Below are 20,276 nucleotides of genomic sequence, written 5' to 3' on the forward strand. Positions count from 1 at the left end.
AGACCCAGTTCCACATCAAGAGTACACCTAACTAAGAGACAGTCCAAGCCCTACGAAGAGAGGAGCCTTACGTAGAGTACATGCACGTGCTTGTGCCACGGGACAAAATAGGGTCTCTTCACTAGCAGCTCAGGAAGGTGGATAAGGTCGATGAAGAACAAGTCCCCACTATTCAAGCAGGACCTCCACTTGCGGGCAGAGACAGGTTGAGAGTGCGGGATAGAGTCGCTATTTCGCAATAGCGGTGGAAAGGAAAGGGGCCCTCGGGGGCCTCTTTATGCATAGAAATGAGCTCCTGCGCTAGGGGCCATTGGTTGGGGTATGGACTACTCAACGGTCCCTGACGCAGGCAGACCCAGACTTCGCCAGTTCAGTCCACTTCGCTGACAGTTTCGAATGCGACAATCAGGATGTCTCGACACTGTGTAGTTTCAAGGGTCAAGGGGGTCACAAGTGCAGCGAACTTGCACAGGTTATTGCCACAACACGGCAACACGGTAACCACGTTTACTCTGGTCCGGGCGCACTCGTCAAACTTCAGACCTGGGAATGCCAAGTGTACGAAATTCGATGTGAGTGTGCCGTGGACAGAGAGCAAGCAATATACCAAGTTTCGAGGGCTTCCTCCAAACCACGGCAGTGAGAGAGCAAACATCCTGCGTAAGCTGGTCAGCCCACTGGTTGGCCCAGGGACACTTCCGAAGAGGCTTACTTCGGTTTGATGAAGGTGCCGAGAATAGTTGGTCCCACTATTCCAATGGGTCGAAGCGCCTTCGCAGACCTTCTAGGATGATCAGATGCAGAGGGGTCTCGCAGGGCGACAGCGGGCTCAGGGTTCCAAACCTTCCAGCGGGTCACCGCGGGTTCCTTGACTCGGCTTCTTGTTGCAGGATACTTGGCTCCTTATCCTTTGTTCGTGTGAACTCAGGAGATCGACCTGGTAGTGGTGTTTTCAGCCTCCTCTTATCCAAAGTTCCCTTCGTGCCAAAACAGAGAGGACCCAATGGGAGATCTGCTCACAAACACTCACTCCATACGCGGACCAATCACAGACCACGGTGGTCCCAGGCATTCAGGACACTCCAGAGTCTCTGGCACCCAGGATGTGTATTGGGAACAGACATCCCAGCCCACATGCTGGAGGCACACACACAAAGCATGCAGAAGCCCGAAAAAGCTTTGGGTTTCGTGGGAAAGTGCATGACCAAATAAGGACTGACCCGGGTCGGCTTGGCCTGGGGAAGGTGAAGGGGCAAGATGGCCAAAGGACAGGACAAAGAACCTCGTGGCATGACCATTTTGGAGCCAGGCCGGCTATTCGTGCCAAACGCGATAAGCGCGGATGATATGGCAAGAAAGGGTTCAAAACATAAGAAAAACGATAGCTGCCACCAGTCCTGTCCGTGACACATCTGCACAGTTCATAAAATGTCCAGCGAGAGTTTCTAGGGCCTTGGAAATGACTAGAGACCCAAGGGTGCGGTAAAGTAAGTTACATTGCACTCTTGTTACATGTTGCACAAAAGCTGCAACACGAGGAAAGGACTAAGGGGAACAAAGTCTCCCAGTACTGACTGTCTTAAGGGCATGTCAGTTTCCACATAAGAAGTGAGTAAAAGCCCAGAGGAGTGCGGCTGAGGGCTGCCCTTCTCTGGCAAAGGTTAGATCAGGGTGTAGAACAGCAGCAAAAAGTTTGGGGGTTGACACATGGAGGGAAAATTACATTCTAATATGAAATCTTTCCTAACACTCGCCCTTCCCAGACTAAGGACGGGGGAACTAATCCACCCTGGATGCGTTTCTTGTTCAGGTTGGTTAAACATTCTGGACAACCCATCAGCTTTGCTATGTTGGACACATGGCCTATGCTCAATAGTGAAGTCAAAGCCTTGCAGATTTATGGACCACCTAAGCAACTTTGGATTCTCTCCCTTCATGTTCATTAGCCACTTTAAGGGCTTATGGTCAGTTTGCACAGTGAAGTGGGTCCCATAGAGGTAGGGCCTCAGCTTCCGTAGGGCCCACGCAACAGAGAAACATTCTTTCTCTACTGTGGACCATCTGAGCTCTCTGTCCTTAAGCTGGCGTCTAATGAAGCCAATAGGGTGTTCCTTACCCTTCTCATCTACTTGTGATAGTACAGCTCCTATCCCAGTGTCGGAGGCATCTGCCTGCACAATAAGAGGACTTTGGTAATCAGGGGCCCTGAGCACAGGGGCCTGGCACAAGGAGTCTTTTAAGCCATTGAAGGCCTTCTCAACCTCTTCAGTCCAAGTTACCTTCTTGGGTTTCTTTGGAGTAGTGAGAGCAGTCAGACGGGCAGCTATAGTGCCATAGTCTGCCATGAAATTTCTGTAATACCCAGTGAGTCCTAAGAAGGCTCTTACTTGGGTCTGGGGTAGGCCAGTCTTGTACTGCTTGTACTTTACTGGGTCGAGGCTGTATCCTCCCTCCACCTACTTAATGTCCAAGGTAACCACTGAGCCTTGTCCAATCTGGCATTTACTGGCATTTATGGTCAAGTGGGCCTTCTGAAGAGCCTGTAACATAATCCCAAGGTGTTTCACATGGTCTTTCCAGGTGGCACTGAAAACTGCTATATCATCCAGATATGCAAGACAGAATTCGCCCAACCCATTCAACACATGATTCACAAGCCTCTGGAAGGTGGCAGGTGCATTCTTCAACCCAAAAGGCATTACCCTGAACTGGTAAAGGCCCTCTGCAGTTGAGAAAGCTGTCTTCTCCTTGGCATGTTCTGCAAGGGCTATTTGCCAATAGCCTGCAGTGAGGTCAAACCTGCTGAGGTACTTGGAGGTGCCCAAGGTATCCACCAGCTCATCTGTTCTAGGCAAGGGGTGTGCATCTGTCTTGGTGACAGCATTCAGAGCCCTGTAATCCACACAGAACCTCAATTCAGAAGTACCTACTTTTGGAACCAAAACCACAGGGCTGAACCAAGGAGTACTAGAGGGTTCAATCACCCCAAGCTCTAACATTTTGTTGACCTCCGTCTTAATGTAATGCCGTACTTTGTCTGACATTCTGTATCCACTATTTTTGGTAGGTACACTGTCTCCTGTGTCTATGTTATGTTTGCACCAAGGCGTCAAACCAGGGCACTGTGAAAACAGGGGGGAAAATTGCCTAAGAAAACTTTTCACCTCTGCCTGCTGATCAGAAGTCCGGTTTGGGGCCACTCGGACACCCTCGATGAAGCTATCTGAAGGAGTGCTTTGGAATAGGTCAGGAAGAGGTTCAGACTCCTCTTCCTCAACATCTGAAGCCAATAGCAGTGCTGCGATTTCAACTCTTTGGATGAAAGCCTTCAGCCTATTTACGTGGAACACTTTTGGAGCCTGTCCAGGCCTTCCAAGGTCCAGTAAATAGTTGACCTCACCCAGTGACTCCACCACTGTGTAAGGGCCTGACCATTTATCCTGTAAAGCCCTAGGCCTTATGGGATTCATGATCAGGACTTTCTGACCAGGTATAAAGTTAATGAGGGAAGCTTTCTGGTCTTACCAATGTTTTACCAGAGCTTGTCCTGCCTTCAACTTGTCAGTAGCCAGACCCATCAGGAGTACCATCCTTTTACTGAGCCCTAACACATAGGCCCTCATTACGACCCTGGCGGAATTCGGAAAACGATGGCGGAAATGCAATACCGCCATCGAATAGCGCTCGGTGCGACTATGACCCGTCACCGCAAAGTACGAAGCCATTAGCGACACCGTAGTGAACGCCAACGCTAACTGCACCAAGCACGCGCGCGCGCACCATGCCAAACCGTAAACACCACCATGGCGCAAGGGTACGCCAATTCCGACCCTAGCGGACATGTACCTAACGCCATCAAGCATGGCGGAATGTACCATTCTGCCATGGTGAGAAGTACGGCATCGCGAATCAACCGTAAACGGCCCCACTGAGTGCCTGTACACCGCTCCCTGCCCACAAAGTACAACTCCCCGTAGGTGCAATGAAGTCACAATGCAACCAGTGAAATGTACAAGTCACCCATGCATGCCAACGAACAAAAGAAACACAAGAGGGGCCAATGGGAGCTGCAGGGCACAGATGGCACGAATACAGAAGCCAATCCAATGGACATGACCACAGTCCCCCCCCCCCCGAAACGCACGCAAACACAGGCACCTGTGACCAGCAACATTCCGAAAATCACATCATTCCACCAGTCCACCTGGCTGACCGGCATCTGTTACACAAAACCCAATCCCCCGCCCCTGAGCATGACAACATTCAAACAGTCATATTGGCAGCCCCCATCCCTGACCTCACTGGGCTTCGTAGGCAAACGCGCCCAGTACAGTACCACGCAACTAAACTCCGAAGCTGGAACCCAATGCAGATCTCCTCACAATACATCGCTCCCCAAATAGGAATATGCCACATCACTTGCAAAGAAGAACGCTACACGGGCCAAATCATAATAGAAATTTAATGCACAACAAAATCACCAAGCCCATACAGCCATTAGGCCATGAACTCCAAAACACATTTCACCATCGTGGGCTGCATCCGCAAGAAATGACCAGCCACTACTAGTGTGACGCCCTGTTCCATCATGGTACACAGAGCCACATTCACGTACGAAAAGGCAACATGGAAGCGCACAGAACCGCAGGGCCGTCCCAATGGGGAGGCACTAGTCCAGCTGAAAGGCCGAAATGTTGCTCCGAGCCACTAGTACTGCGTAAGGGCATGTGGCCCATTGGCGATCGTCCCATAAGATCGTAATGCTGCTCCACTGATTAACACGAAGCAGCAGGTGTCGGGAGTAAAAGCCATCTGCAGGAGTGGCATACAGATGGCAGTGGCAAAAGGGGAGGAGATACCTGTCAACCAAAAGAAAAGAAAAAGAATAGAATGCCCATCAGAACTACATTCGAACAACTCACTTCAATGATCACACTAAATCCACAGCCATATGCATGCTAGCCCACTCCAAAGGATCATCACCACCCAAAAACCACTTGCGACTCATGACTATCTATATCGAGGTGTAAACACCATCACAAACGAGTGTACCTGTGCATGCGTCTGTCAAAACAGAATCCATCAGATGGGATTGGTAACGTGCATGGACACAAGTGTCTGAGGGCGCGTCGAGACAGGGAGGGCTCAACAAGGCCAGATAGACGATGGTCCCACTATGGCAGCCCTGCATCACATAGCGCAGGGGAGGCGGATAGATTCCAAGAAGCCCTGTACATGGCAAACTCTGTATCAAATCACCTGCCCATGCATCCATTCATCATTCCCTCATCCCGGGATTAAAACGCCTGAATATTTACTCACATAACATTAGAAATATCCATTGAGTCTGTGCGTTATGCAGCCTGCAAAATCCACAGTGCCCCAGCCCGTAATTCCAGTGTAGTGAAGTAACATGTATTTGGGAACGTCCGGCCTCATCGCCCACGTCGCTATTGCGCATCCCAAACCATTCATATCAATCATTGCATCCTCGCCATGGCCCCTGTCTCAAGGACATTGAACAATAGAACGTTATATTTGCAGTCAGACCTGTGGGCATTTCCTCGCCGCTAGCTGAAAACCGAAAGCGCCGCCCTTCGAATTCCTCATTTGCAACATCACGTCGAAGAGGCATCTGTGGCCGTTTGAAATCACTAATTAATCCATCTAGTGCGGCTGTGTGTGAAAATGGCAACTGCCTTCACCCACAAATGGGACGCCCCGCCCGTCGTTGCAACTCGGTACAGTGATGCATGAGGGCCCACCGTTACTCGAGTACTACGTACCACTGACCCTTCACAAGTCTGTTCGCGACTGCACAGATAGTACGTGAAACAATGGGACCACAGCAGAATGAACATATCAACCAATGTTACACGGCCATCGGGTACAAATACATGATTGCAATAGCAAGATGCCATTCCTCGAATTGCAGCGTTGTGTGCGGGACGTGCTTGGCCAAAGGGGAGAGCAGTTTGCACAGGTGGAATGAATCACCACAGGTGGAGGCCATACAGCCTGAAAACACATAAATTGCACACCCAGTCTCCTCCCACAACCACACCGAAATGCTACCGGCAGGACTCGCGATGTTGGCCCTGGGGGACCTGATAGCACTGCAAGTACTCCAACTCCAAGAAGAAGACGAACACCAACTACAACCGGCCGCACGGAGGAGACGCAGGAGGAGGAGGAGGCCAAGGCAGGGCCAGCAAGGACCGCCAGCACAGCCACCACCACCACGCAGGCAGCCCGCAATCCCACGCCTCCGAGCACATCCGTTCAACCTCACTGATGAGCAGATCCACACCCTCTACCGTCTGGACCGGGACACCATAGCCGCCATTGTGGACATGACACAGGCTGACCTTGTCAGCATGATAGATAGCCCAACCGCCATCCCACCCCTACTGAAGGTGGTGTCTGTACTCCACTTCCTGGCCACAGGCACCTACCAGCACACAGTCGGACAGTTGCATGGCATTTCTCAGCCACTGTTCTCACGGACACTATTGCAAGTGCTCTATGCCCTCCTGCAGCACGCAGACGACTACATCTCTCTACCACGCTCGGAGCAGGAAATTACCAACACAAAAGTGGGATTCCATGCACTTGCCGGCATACCGGGTTGCATTGGTGCCATCGACTGCACTCATGTGGAATTGGTCGTCCCACATGCCATGGAGGCCCAGTACCGCAACCGAAAACAATTTCATTCCCTGAATGTACAAATGGTGTGTGACTCCAACAGGATCATTACACATTGTTGTGCCCGATTCCCTGGATCAACCCATGATTCTATGGTCTTGAGGAACTCTACAATACCACGCTACATGGAGCGACACGCAGGGAACAGATCCTGGCTACTCGGTGAGTCTCATTACATGCATGATAATGTGGGGTATGTGATTCGGCAATGACCTGGCAGGAAGGGGGGGGGGTGTGCGTACGTAGCAATGGCATTCCACATCATACGTTTCTCGTCCACATACAGGTGATGCTGGATATCCACTGAAGAGATGGCTCCTCACACCAGTCCGGAACCCACGGGACCAGCATGAGGAGGACTACAACCATGCCCACTCACGTACCCGTGTAGTCATTGAACAGGCATTCGGCCTACTGAAGGGTCGTTTCCGCTGCCTCAGCAGGTCTGGCGGGGCACTCCTGTACCGCCATGAGAAGGTTGCAAAGATGGTGATGGCATGTGTCATGCTCCACAACATGTGCGTACGTAGAAATGTGCCCATGCCCCCTGACGCAGAACTGCAAGCACCTGATGATGGTCATGATGAGGGTGGGGATGTGGCAGCACCTCAAGGAGTCTGCGAGGCACCGGAGGGCCGTGACATTCGTCAGCATCTCATTGATGTATGCTTCTAGCACTCACGCCTGGTGGCTGATACATGGACACGGGACTCGTGGCACTGTGTGTGTCTGGGACATGCACAATATGGACTGTACGCCTATGATGGCCTAGTACACAAAGATCAATGTCCACACATCTCATTGGTTGATCGTGCACTGTTTATGGCATATGTGATATCATGTTGTACACCCTATCGACCCGCCACCCAAGTGAGCCCAACACACCCCCTCCACCCTCCTGCCTCCCCCCCGAACACCAGTGTCCAAAGATGCTCATTGTCAGTGGGCAGTCGCTATTGCAAGCCCCCTCTGCGGGTATCAGGGGCACCCCTGCCTGTGGAGCGCAGGTTCCTCCCAGATCTACGTTGGGGGCTGCCCTGGACGGAACTTGCAACGGATGATGTCTCTGCCTGCTCACGTCCATGCATGTCCCTAAGGGTTTGCGAGAGCTCAGTGAGCACACGGCGCACTGCGTCAAGTTCGGCACATACGTCCTTGGACGTCGCATGCAGTTCCCCCCTCAGGCTCTCGGTGCTTCTCTCCATTTGGACTCTCAGGCTCTCGGTGCTACTCTCCATTTGTGCCCTTAGTGTCTCTGTACCTCTCTCCATTTCTGCCCTAAGTGTCTCAGTTGATGTTTCTATGTCTGCCTTAGTGCCCCCACATTCATCGGCATGGTCCTTGAGGAGCGTGGCCAGTTGCTGCTGTTGCACGATTAACTGGTCGAGGGACTGTTGCCTCTGCTGGGCCATGGCCATTTGCGGGGGTGTCACAGAGGGGCTGTGGACCTCATGTTGCCTTGCCACAGGGCTTGTGGGGGATGGCCAGTCGTCGTCTTGTGGGTGCCCCTGCGTGGCATCCTCATGTTGTACGGGATGGGACAGACAGGGGGATTGGGACAGGTCATGGATGGATCTGACTTCGACATCCCCGTCTTCTGTGTCGGAGCATGCTGCCATCAATGGGGTGTCACCTATGGTGCTGCTGCCACCAGAGGCAGTGCCTTCTGTGGCATCCGTTGGGGGGACCTGTGGTGGTGGTGTTGTGGGCATGCTGGCTGCTGGGGTGCCTGTTGATGTTCCCTCCTCTGTGCTGCCACCTGATTTGTGCTGCTGCCGTGTCTTGATGCGTGCAGCTGAGGTGGAGGGTCTTTGGCCGTTGGTCTTGGCCCTCTTTGCAGGTGTGCTGGTAGGGGTGTCCTGATGCTCGTCGTTTGGATCGGACCCTGTGGTGGAGTAAAGGAGGGCGAGGGTTATTGATGGGTCTGTGGGAATTGGAATGGCATTGTATCACATGCATTGGGGTGGTACCTGAGGGTGATTTGGGTCGGGGCCTTGGAGGTGCTTTCATTTGTGTGTGGAGTGAGGGTGCAGTTGTTTGGCAGCCTGCAGTTAGGGTGTGCCTGCTGCACGTGTAGTGCGTGTTTTAGGGGTTTTTAATTATTTATGTATTTATTGTGGGTTTTAACGTGCGCTATCAGGCCGATGTGTGTGGACGTTCTCCTGGACATGTGTTTCTGTTGCACTATGTGGACACATGGTACTTCACATGGATGGACTTAGTGGATTTGGCATTGTTTTATCTGGCCCACCTACCTGAATCTTCGGATGTCTGCACTCCTTTCTCCATCCCTCCGACTCCCTCTATGCTCTCCATTCCGATGGTGGAGGCACAGATTTCTTCCCAGGGGGTCAACTTGATGGGTGATTCAGGACCTCCCCCGGTGGCTGTGGCAATGTTGCGGTTGGCAGAGAGTATGCTGCGGACGCGTATCCGCAGGTCGTCCCATCGCTTTCGGCATTGCTGTGGGGTGCGGGGTGCGGTCCCCACCGCACTTACCCGCTGTGCCACCAGAGCCCATATGGCCTTCTTGTTTGCAAGTGCCGTCCTGGTCATTTGCGTGGAGAAGACGACGGCAGCATTCTCCTGGAGGGTCTCTGTTAGCACGGTGAGTTCCTCACGGGAGAAGTGGACCTGCCGCTTGCGGTCGCACGCTTTCTTCGCTACTTTTCCCATTTTTCTTGGTTTCGCTAGGGTGGATGACGGGTTGGGGTGTGTCTCAGGGTAGTGTTTTTGGTGGTTGTGTGGTTTTAGTGGTTTTATAGGTGTACGGCGGGATGTTTCCCGTTCCGGGCCCATGTTTTTACTTCCGTTTCCGTATATTTACGGTCACCGTACTTTCCGGTAGGCGCACACTGCGGTGTCCGCTGTGATGGGTGGCGGTATTGCACCTAGGGCGCCGTACGGCGGCGGTGTGGGCCGTTTTGGGGTCATTTCCGCCATCGCGGACTTTGCACTTCCGCCATGCCGTGGTGCTCGTGCCCGATGGGTCGGAATGGGCCGCACTTTGCTCCTTCGTGCAATGGCGGAAACGCTATTTACGCTGTGGCGGTCCGGTCAGTCACTTTCCGCCAGGGTCGTAATGAGGGCCATAGTCTACTACGTTGGTAGTAATGGGGGGAGTGGGTATCTCCCATCCCTCCTTGACTATGGCTAAGGGTCCCGTACGGGGTGACCAAACAGAAGTTCAAAGGGGCTAAAGCCAACACCCTCTTGTGGTACCTCTCTGTAGGTAAACAGTAAGCATGGTAAAAGAAGATCCCATTTTCTTCTTTGAGGTTCTTCCAGAGCCTCAATCATACTTTTCAAGGTCCTGTTAAAACTTTCCACCAGACCATTGGTCTGGGGGTGGTATGCGGAAGAAAACTTATAGGTGACCCCACATTCCGTACACATAGCCTGCATATACTTGGACATAAAGTTGCTGCCTCTTTCAGACACAACCTCTTTAGGGAAGCCAACAGTAGTAAAGATGTCAAGTAAAGCTTTTACAACTGACTTGGCAGTCACAGTTTTCAATGGGATGGCCTCATGATTTCTGTTGGCATGGTCAACCAGCTCCAGGATAAACCTATTGCCTGAGGATGTTTGGGGGTCAAGGGGACCAACAATGTTGATCCCTACCCTCTCAAATAGTACCCCCACAACTGGGAGTGGTACCAATGGAGCTTGGATTGTTGAACCACTCTTACCTGCAGTGACTTTCTACTTGCACCCCCATCTTGGGCCAGTATAAGTGTATGGATAACCTTTGCTTGGTCCTCTTAATACCAAGGTGACCAGCAAGAGGCACTTCATGCGCCAGCTGCAGGAGGAAGGGTCTTACAGCAAGGGGAACCACCAACCTCCTATGGTCTCCGTCTGTAGACTCTGTAGGCTCACTATACAGGAGCCCACCTTCCCAATAAATCTGATGCTTCCCAGGAGGTTCACCATCAAGCTGGGAGCAGGCCTGTCTCCTTAGGCCTTCCAGAGATGGGCACTCATGTTGGCCTTTACTGAATTATTCCCTGTCAGGACCACCTTCTACTAACAAATCATTTAGTTCAGGATGGTCATTGGGGTCAAATACTTCAGGGAGCACCACCTCCTCATCAGGTCCGGGTGATTGACCAACTACCTCCACCTCAGTGGCAGGTGAGTTAGGGGGAATATTTGCTTTCCCTCTTTTTATGTTTTTGACTCCTTTAGCCTTGGGTTTCCCCTTTGGCTGGGGCAGGGCATTGGCTTTGGCCAGTGCTGCCCTCGTTTGAGACCTTGTGCAGGGTCTGTCAGCAGTGTCTCCCACAAGCCCTAAAGCTTGGAGAACATTGCCCAACAAGACCTTTCCTGGGTCACTCCTCTAAATGCTCACTGGAATCCTGACTGCTGTACCATTGATAGTAAGAGTTACAGGTATTACGGGAACATGAGAGGTGGGCCATCAGCCAACTTAGTGGGCATCAGAGTAGCTCTGGCAACTTCCTCTGGGTCTACCAAGGTAGAATCCACTACAGTTCGACTGCACCCACTATCCCTAAGAGCTGGAGTATCTACTACATTGATCAGCACACTGTCTTTAAGTAGTGCTTGGTGTTATCTAGAATCCTAGCATAAGCCTATGAGACTTTAGGCTCCCAGGAACCCAGGGAAACTAAAAATACCTCAACTTCTATCCCACTGGGGAAGGAGTCTGAGGAGAACGATGCTCCGGTAACCTCTTCTTCCTCGTAGGAGGAGAAGGCCAGATTAGCAGAGTGGACCCCCAAGGTTTTGACCTGAATTCTGGGATCCCCCTTCACGTGGTCAGTTGCTCCACAAGCAAAACAAGATCCATTGGGTCTGTTCACATAAGGAGGCTTACTATAACCAGAGTTCTGTTTCGGAGGCTGACCTCCAATACTCTGTGAGTTCTCTTGTGCCTTACCCTTATTTTTCTTTTTATGGCCCTTTTGGGAAGATTTATCAGTTTCCCCACCCTCCTTATCTTTGAACTTTTTCCCTTTCTGCTGCTTAAGAGGATGAGTCTTGTCCTTATGGGAAACTCGATGTGACATCCACAAATCTGCTGCAATGGCTAGCTTCTTAGGATCTATCTCCTTTGAATCTTCCAAATGCTGCATAAGCTCAGGAGAAGAAGATGCAAAAATATGTTCCAGCATGACAAGACGTATCATACCTTCAAAGGTAGAAACCTTATAACCTTCAACCCAGCCATTCAAGTTTTTTAAGGATTCAGTTACATAAAATACTCAAGTACCACCTTCCTTTTTTCTTTTACTTTCTGAATCTTTTTAAGTATTGGGCAGGAGTCTTTCCAAACTTTAAGATGATAGTTTGCTTCAACATTGCAAAATCTTCTCTCTCAGCTTTTGACATTTTCATAATGGCACTGCAGCCAGAATGGGGCCGTCTGCTAAGTAACCAGGCAATTTTATCAGCATTGTCAACTTGTTGAACTTCACATGCATACTCAAATGTATTCAGCCTGTCCATAATGTCATTCTTTTCCTCATCCACACTGAGCAGATCTTTAGGAAACATTGGATCAGAAGAGGCCCGAGGCCCATGTTCAGGAATCTTGAATTCATTGGCAACTTGAAGCTTGGCCAGTTCCAACTGTTGATCCCTGTCTTTTTGTTTTTCTGCCTGCTCTATCTTTAGTTTGGCCATGTTGAACTCAAGCTCCTTCTGCCTAAACAGAAGTTCTTGCTTCTTGAATTCAAGTATGGCCTCCCCATCAGCACTGGCAGAGGAAACATTCGACATTATATCCTCCATGTCCTCATGGTGGCTATGGATCAGTGCAGCAGTAGAACCATCAGTTCTACCAGTGAGAGCAGCCCCACCTGCTTCTGCACTGTCCTCGGAAGCTAAAGTTCTAAGCTGAGCTTCTTGCCAGTCCGTGATTCTCTGGATCATTTCTACTTTTGTGCCTTGAGAGGAAACACCCCTCTCAGCACACGTATTTCTTAATGTGTTGGATTTTGAAGCATTTAAATTTAACAAGGAACTTGTTGCCATACTGTTAGATATGAGTATGGCCTTTTAAACATTATACTATGACAATTCACTATGTGTCCTGGTAGGAATAACTCAAAATGCCTTCGCTCGTGCGCAACACTGGATTCCGTCAGTCCTATCCCACTGCTGTGCACCAATTTGTTAAGATGGATTTCTGAACTCTGACCTGGAGGGTCAGAGGTTCAGAAGGCCAAACTAGTTTCTTGGAACAGGGTAACCTCTGGAGAAGCCAGACCAATCAGGGTAGCTATGGCAGGCGGTCAAGACTAAGTCACAAGAGGGGTAAGGGTGACTGAAAGACCTCAATGAGCACACAAAGCAAGGATACTTACAAATTACTCCAGACAGGTGTTATATTAAAAATATATAGGCACATTTATTACAAGGCCTTTGTAATATAGACCATAGCAAAGAATCACAATAATACTGAAGTAAACCACCACATCACAATCAACATGATATATATACAAGACCAGAGGGGTCTAACAGATTAAGAAGCACGAAATACGTAGACCACCTAGATGGGGAGGAAAACAGGCAGTGCAAATAATCTTTAGACCCAGTTCCACATCAAGAATATACCTAACTAAGAGGCAGTCCAAGCCCTACGAAGAGAGGAGCCTTATGCTCAATAGTACATGCATGCGCTTGTGCCACAGGACAAAATAGGGTCTCTTCAAGGGTCACTAGCAGCTCAGGAAGGTGGATAAGGTTGATGAAGAACAAGTCCCCACTATTCAAGCAGGACCTCCACTTGCGGGCAGAGGCAGATTGAGAGTGCGGGATAGAGTCGCTATTTCGCAATAGCCGTGGAAAGGAAAGGGGCCCTTGTGGGCCACTTTGTGCATAGAAATGGGCTCCTGCGCTAGGGGCCACCGGTTGGGTTTGAATGCGACAATCAGGACATCTCGACACTGTGTAGTTTCCGCGGTAGCAGGCTTCAGGGTCAAGGGGGTCACAAGTGCAGTGAACTTGCACAGGTCATTGCCATAGCAGGGCAACACGGTAACCACATTTACTCCGGTCCGGGCGCACTCGTCTCACTTCAGACCTGGGAATGCCAACTGTACGAAATTCGATGTGAGGGTGCCGTGGACACAGAGCAAGCAATATACCAAGTTTCGAGGACTTCCTCCAAACCATGGCGGTGACAGGGCAAACATCCGGCGTAAGCTGGTCAGCCCACTTGTTGGCCTAGGGACACTTCTGAAGAGGCTTACTTGCAGGGTTTGATGAAGGTGCCGAGAATAGTTGGTCCCACTATTCCAATGGGTCGAAGCGCCTTTGCAGATCTTCTAGGACGATCAGATGCAGAGGGATCTCGCAGGACGACAGTGGGCTCAGGGTGCCAAACCTTCCAGCGGGTCACCAGCGGTTCCTCAACTCGGCTTCTTGTTGCAGGATACTTTGCTCCTTATCCTTTGGTCATGTGAACTCAGGAGATAAACCTGGTAGTGGTGTTTTTGGCCTCCTCTTATCCAAAGTTCCCTTCGCGCCAAAATGGAGAGGACCCAATAGGAGATCTGCTCACAAACACTCACTCCATACGTGGACCAATCACGGACCACGGTGTTCCCAGGCATTCAGGACACTCCAGACTTTCTGACACCCAGGATGTGTATTGGGAACAGACATCCCAGCCCACATCCTGGAGGCACACACACAAGGCATGCAGAAGCCCGCAAAAGCTTTGGATTTCGCTGGAAAGTGCATGACCAAATAAGGACTGACCTGGGTCGGCTTGACCTGGGGAAGGTGAAGGGGCAAGATGGCCAAAGGACAGGACAAAGAACCTCATGGCATGGCCATTTAGGAGCCAGGCCACCTATTCATGCCAAACGCGGTAAGAATGGATAATATGGCAAGAAAGGGTTCAAAACATAAGAAAAACAATAGCTGCCACCAGTCCTGCCCGTGACACATCTGCACAGTTCATAAAATGTCCAGCAAGAGTTTCTAGGACCTTGGAAATAACTAGAGACCCAAGGGTGTGGTAAAGTAAGTTACATTGCACTCTTGTTACATGTTGCACAACAGCTGCAACACGAGGAAAGGACTAAGGGAAACAAAGTCTCCCAGTACTGACAGTCTTAAGGGCATGTCAGTTTCCCCATAAGAAGTGAGCGAAGGTTAGATCAGGGTGTAGAACATCAGCAAATAGTTTGGGGGTTGACACATGGAGGGAAAATTACATTCTAATATGAAAGCTTTCCTAACACCCGTGGTGCCTCTCCCAGTTGTGGGAGTCCCTTTTGAGAGGGTACGAATCAACATTGTTGGTCCCTTAGACTCTCCCACATCTTTAGGAAACAGGTTTATCCTGGTTGTAGTAGACCACGCTACTAGGTATCCTGAAGTCATACCTATGAGAACTGTTACAGCTCAGGCTGTTGCTAAGGCCCTACTTGGTATGTTTACCAGGGTAGGTTTTCCAAAGGAAGTTATCTCTGACAGGGGATCAAATTTGATGTCCCACTACACGCAGGCCATGTGGAAAAACTGTGGAGTAACTTACAAGTTATCAACTGCCTACCATCCTCAGACAAATGGAGTCGTAGAGAGGTTCAACCATACAATGAAGAGCATGATAGGTGCTTTAGAGTAATCCCTTCGAAGAAAGTGGGACCTTCTACTGCCATGCCTTCTATTTGCTTATAGAGAAGTCCCTCAGGAGGGAGTTGGATTTAGTCCCTTTGAACTTCTCTATGGTCATCCAGTTAGAGGCCGTAATTAAGGAGGGGTTGGAGAGTGCTCCTTCCCCCAAACCAGTGAGAGTCACTGACTATGTGATAGGTCTCCAGAGTTGAATGACACACCTGATGGCAGAAGCATCAGATAACTTGAAAGCAGGTCAGGCTCTGGTGAAGCATTGGCACGACCAGAAGGCCAACATATTTGAGTTTTCTCAAGACCAGCTAGTTCTAGTTATGGTACCTACAAGGCAGAGGGCTTTACAGGACAAATGGATAGGACCCTTGAAGGTTGTGGGTAAACTTGGAGAGTTCATATATATTGTCGACTTAGGCAATCCTAAGGAGGCTCCCAGAGTCTTTCACACCAACCGTCTAAAAGCTTATGTCTCAAGACGAGAAGTGGGAGCTTTGCTTCTAGCTTCAGCTCAGGAAGAGGGGGAGAGTGAACCTCTACCTGACCTACTCAGAGGCTAGCCTTTAGATGAGAACATAGAAGGAGTAAATCTCACGTCTAACTTGACACCTGAACAACAGGCTGAGTGCAAGTCACTGTTAAATAAGTTTGCCTCCCTGTTTTCACTATCAACAGGCTTGGCCCCTTGGGGCCAGCAATATATTTTCACTGGTGACTGTTTACCTGTTAAAAGCAGAGGTTACAGGATGTCAGACCATGTAAGAACCCACATAAAGGAGGAGGTCAACAAGATGCTTCATCTCGGGGTAACAAAGCCCTCTACCAGTCCATGGTCTAGTCCAGTTGTTCTAGTACCGAAGGCAGGATCCAAGGAGTTGAGATTCTGTGTGGACTATAGAGCTCTTAATGCATTCACCAAGACTGATGCCCACCCTTTACCAAGGACAGATGAACTGGTGGATAAACTTGGTTCAGCCAAGTACCTCAGTACATTTGATCTCACTTCAGGCTATTGGCAAATAGCACTGACAGACCATGCCAAGGAGAAACTGCATTCTTGACCCCAGCAGACCTCCACCAGTTTAAGGTAATGCCTTTTGGAGTAAAGAATGCACCTGCTACATTCCAAAGGATGGTTAACAAGTTTCTTAGTGGGATGGGGACTTCTGCATGGCATACTTGCATGACATTGCGGTGTTCAGCCCTATTTGGAAAGAACATGTTGACCACTTAGGCTAGGTTTTGCATGCTCTTTAGCAGGCCCATCTGACCGTAAGGGCTAATAAATGTCAAATTGGTCAGAGTAAAGTGGTCTACATTGGACATGAAGCAGGAGGAGGTTAAATCGGGCCATTGCTTTGTACAAGCTGTACAGAACTGGGCCACACCCGCCTAGGCCTCACTGGTTACTATAGGAACTTCATAGGGAACTATGGGACCATAACTTCTCCCTTGAATGTGGTCTCCTCTCCCAAATTCCCTAAAAGGGACAGGTGGAATGAGGAGTGCACTCAAGCATTTGAAGGCCTAAAGAAAGCCCTTTGTCAAGCTCCAGTCCTAATAAGAGCTCCTGACCATAACCAAACCTTCATTGTGCAGACAGATGCTTCAAATACAGGTATAGGTGCAGTTCGGAGTCAGCTGAATGATAAAGGTAGGTTAGGTAGGTTTGATTTTACCATTCAACATAGGTCTGGGTGTCACTACCAAAATGCTGATGGTCTCTTGACCGACTGGAGTAAGGGGATTCATCCAGGAGTGGATTAAATCCTCCTGTCCCTTAGTCTGGTGGGCACAAGTGTTAGGGAGAATTCTCAAGAATGTGCTAGTTTCCCTTACCTTTTGAGACCCCCAGCAATTTTGCCGGATTTCTAGGATTTGATTATTTATTTTTTTATCCTGAGAAGAGTGTGAGCCTTTTTTCCCACTCTTCCATGTATTTTGATGTGTGTTTTACTTTTGTGTTCTTTGGTTATGGAGTTTTAAGACAACTCTATAGGCATCATCTTTTTCTGTGTGTCACACAGCACCTTCAGTGCAGTGGCACAGGGATGTCTTTCAGACTTCCCAAGGTTTAAATACCTACTGGTCATCTTTTTTCACCATTTCTTTTAGGAAAGATCCTTCTTGTGTTTGTCTCTGCGCGCCAATTCAGGTTTGGTCCCTTTGTTCATTTGCCTTTGGCGGGCTTCAGTGCTGAACCCCTCCTCAGGCGCCTGAGTGTCTGTGGTGGACAGGATGTGAGGGAGGTGACCGAAACTCCCTTTCCTTAGTCTCCTAGGAGACCTGAATGCACTCTGGCATGATTGGCCGGCTGGCTGTCCAGAAAGGACAGCCACCCTGCTATATGAGTGACAGCCAGGCTTGAATGAATGGGGGGAAACTGTTTAAAAGCAGACCGGTGAAGCCCTGGTGCAGGTCTGAATTGCCTGAAACTCCACCAACAGAGAAGCCCTTCAAGTTTAACTTCTTCCCTTGAGTTTGATGGGAACAACCAACTCGTAAGCCACCTGGACACCGTCCTCTCCTGGTCGAATTTTCTGCAGGGTTCTGTGGAAAACCAGATAGTCAGTGGGAAGGATACCAGTTTGTGGACTTTAAGGCACTCACATCTTAATCTGACGTTTTGCTAAGCTTGTGGCCTCATCCCTGGGCAGTGCAGGAACCTCTCGATGTCCTCCTTCATATCCCCACGACTGAAGCTCAGGAACAGTGAAATCTGCTTGAACTACCAGGAACAACTGCCTCAGCTACAGCTCTTCTTCAATACAAAGGTATTGTGCAAACACGGTCCAGAAATCTTTTCGGCCATCGTGAAAGTTTGTGGAACTTTCCCAGTTTTGAAGGCTTGTCCTTCCTTAAAAATGTGTCAAACTTTTCGCCTAGCCAAATTCTTCTAAACTCCATGGCAAAGACTTAACCGTTTACTACCAGAACTGTGCTATCCTGTACAAAGGCACGGAACCATTGACTTTGGGCCATACCTATGAACTGAATTGCTGGTTGTAGTTTACTGAAACCCTTTGCCCTGCCTATGAAAGTATTTGGGCTGTCTATTCTTATAACCTTGTCTTTTTATCCCTTCTTAAAGTATCAGACGTGCCATTTTTATCCCACTTCAGGGGAGCTGAACTTCTTCAGTAAATTATTGGTTGTGTATTTGTAGCATATTAGTGTCTGATATTGAGCTGCTCTTGCTAGTGTAATGGTTTCAAACTGACTATGTAAATACATGTATGTTCCTTTAACAAGAAACCTTGAGTAAGTGTATATTTGAATCACTGTATTTGTTGGTCATATGTGTAACCTGTTCTACTGCTCACACAACTCTTGAGATAAGTCTGGCTGCTCAGCCACTGCTACCACATAACTGTGTAGTACAGGTTTGTACTAAAGGTGACATTGTACTGACACTTGTAGTCTTAATTGCTTGTAGTGTTCCCAAAGGGTACTGTGTGTGATTCTGCCTAACACCGACTGCTGGCTGACTCTGGTGTGCATTTATTAGAGATTACCAGATTGTTGCTCTACAGGAGACTTGGGCCTTTTAACCAGTTAGTATTCAGGGCTATCAGTCTTTCCATCTTGCGGCTTCCAAGGTGCTTCATGGTAGACCCAGCGGTGGTCTATTGGTTTGGGTTGATGTCACTTTTGGGTGGAAGGTGGAGGTTGCTGTTTCTGGTTCACCGTATTTACAAGTGTTAAAGATATGGATGGTGGAGGACAATGTGGTATGTCTATTTATTTTGTACAATAGACCTTCGAAGGGATTGATGACTTTGGCTTGTCCCACAATGGTATTATAGGTCTCTGGGATGATCAAGATGAGGCTTGGGATATTCTGTCTCTTATTGCCACCCCTCCCCGCCGTGTGCATCGCTTTGCCATAGAGCCGGTGTGCATTTAGTTCAAATTGAATTTACGGGCCTGTAATGGCCCCTTTGAAAGCGACCAGCCTGCAAAAAAAAAATGTGCATTGTGTTAATGGGACACCCCTGATCGATTTTATATTAACATCAGGATTTTACATTTTTTTCGTTTATTTATTTATTGTATTTGTTGGTAGCGCCCAGATCCAGAGGTGTCACAGCACTAAGAAGGCAGTACAGGATGGTTAGAAACAGTCGGGTTACATTTCATCATAGATAGTCATGTTCAAACGTGTACAGCGGGCTGTAAGAGTTACACATAGCTGTTAAACAGTAAGGATTTTACTTTCTTTCGGCAGATTGTATAAGTAGGTTCGTTTTGGATATGCTGAAGGAGGGTATTCCAGAGTGTGGGAGCAACGGTGGTAAAGCAGGAGCCCCCAGCTCTTTTTCTAGCAAATCTAGGTATGTGCAAGGCAGATGTGTTGGAAGAACGGAGATTTCATGTGTTGTGTTCCTTGATGATACGGTTCATGATGCATGGATAGTGTTGTGTAGGCAGCGGTAGGTGATAGTCAGGAGTTTAAAGTCGATACCAGCTTTGATGGGGAGCCAATGAGCCTCCTGTCTGATTTGGGAGATGTGATCAGAGCGTTACATGCCCCAAACAGAGCTGAGAGCGCTATTTTGAAGCAATTGGAGTTTTTATGGTTGAGGTCCCTGCTAGGATGGCATTGCAATAGTCCAATGTGCTGCCTGTGATGGCTCTAGCTAAGGTGAGGCAGTTATTAGGAGTAAGAAATCTTCTGGAGAGGTTTATGAGTTTGGTGGAATAAGCTGCAGAGAAAGTGATTGCTTTGACATGTTTTTGCATGTTGAGTTCTGCATCCAGGTAAACGCCTAGTGTTTTGACATGGGCGGAGACCTGGATGGTGTTGCTGTCGATGCAGAAGGAAGAGAAGGCAGGACTGAGGTGTTTGAGGTGGTGTGGGGATCCCATAATAAGGAGCTCAGTTTTTTCCTCATTCAGGCAGAGGTGAGTGGCCATCCAGGTCTGTATGATGCTTAAGACGCAGTTCATGTTGGTGG

The sequence above is a fragment of the Ambystoma mexicanum genome, chromosome 5p, assembly GCF_040938575.1.
Source record: "Ambystoma mexicanum isolate Mex_15411 chromosome 5p, UKY_AmexF1_1, whole genome shotgun sequence".
Taxonomy (NCBI): domain Eukaryota; kingdom Metazoa; phylum Chordata; class Amphibia; order Caudata; family Ambystomatidae; genus Ambystoma; species Ambystoma mexicanum.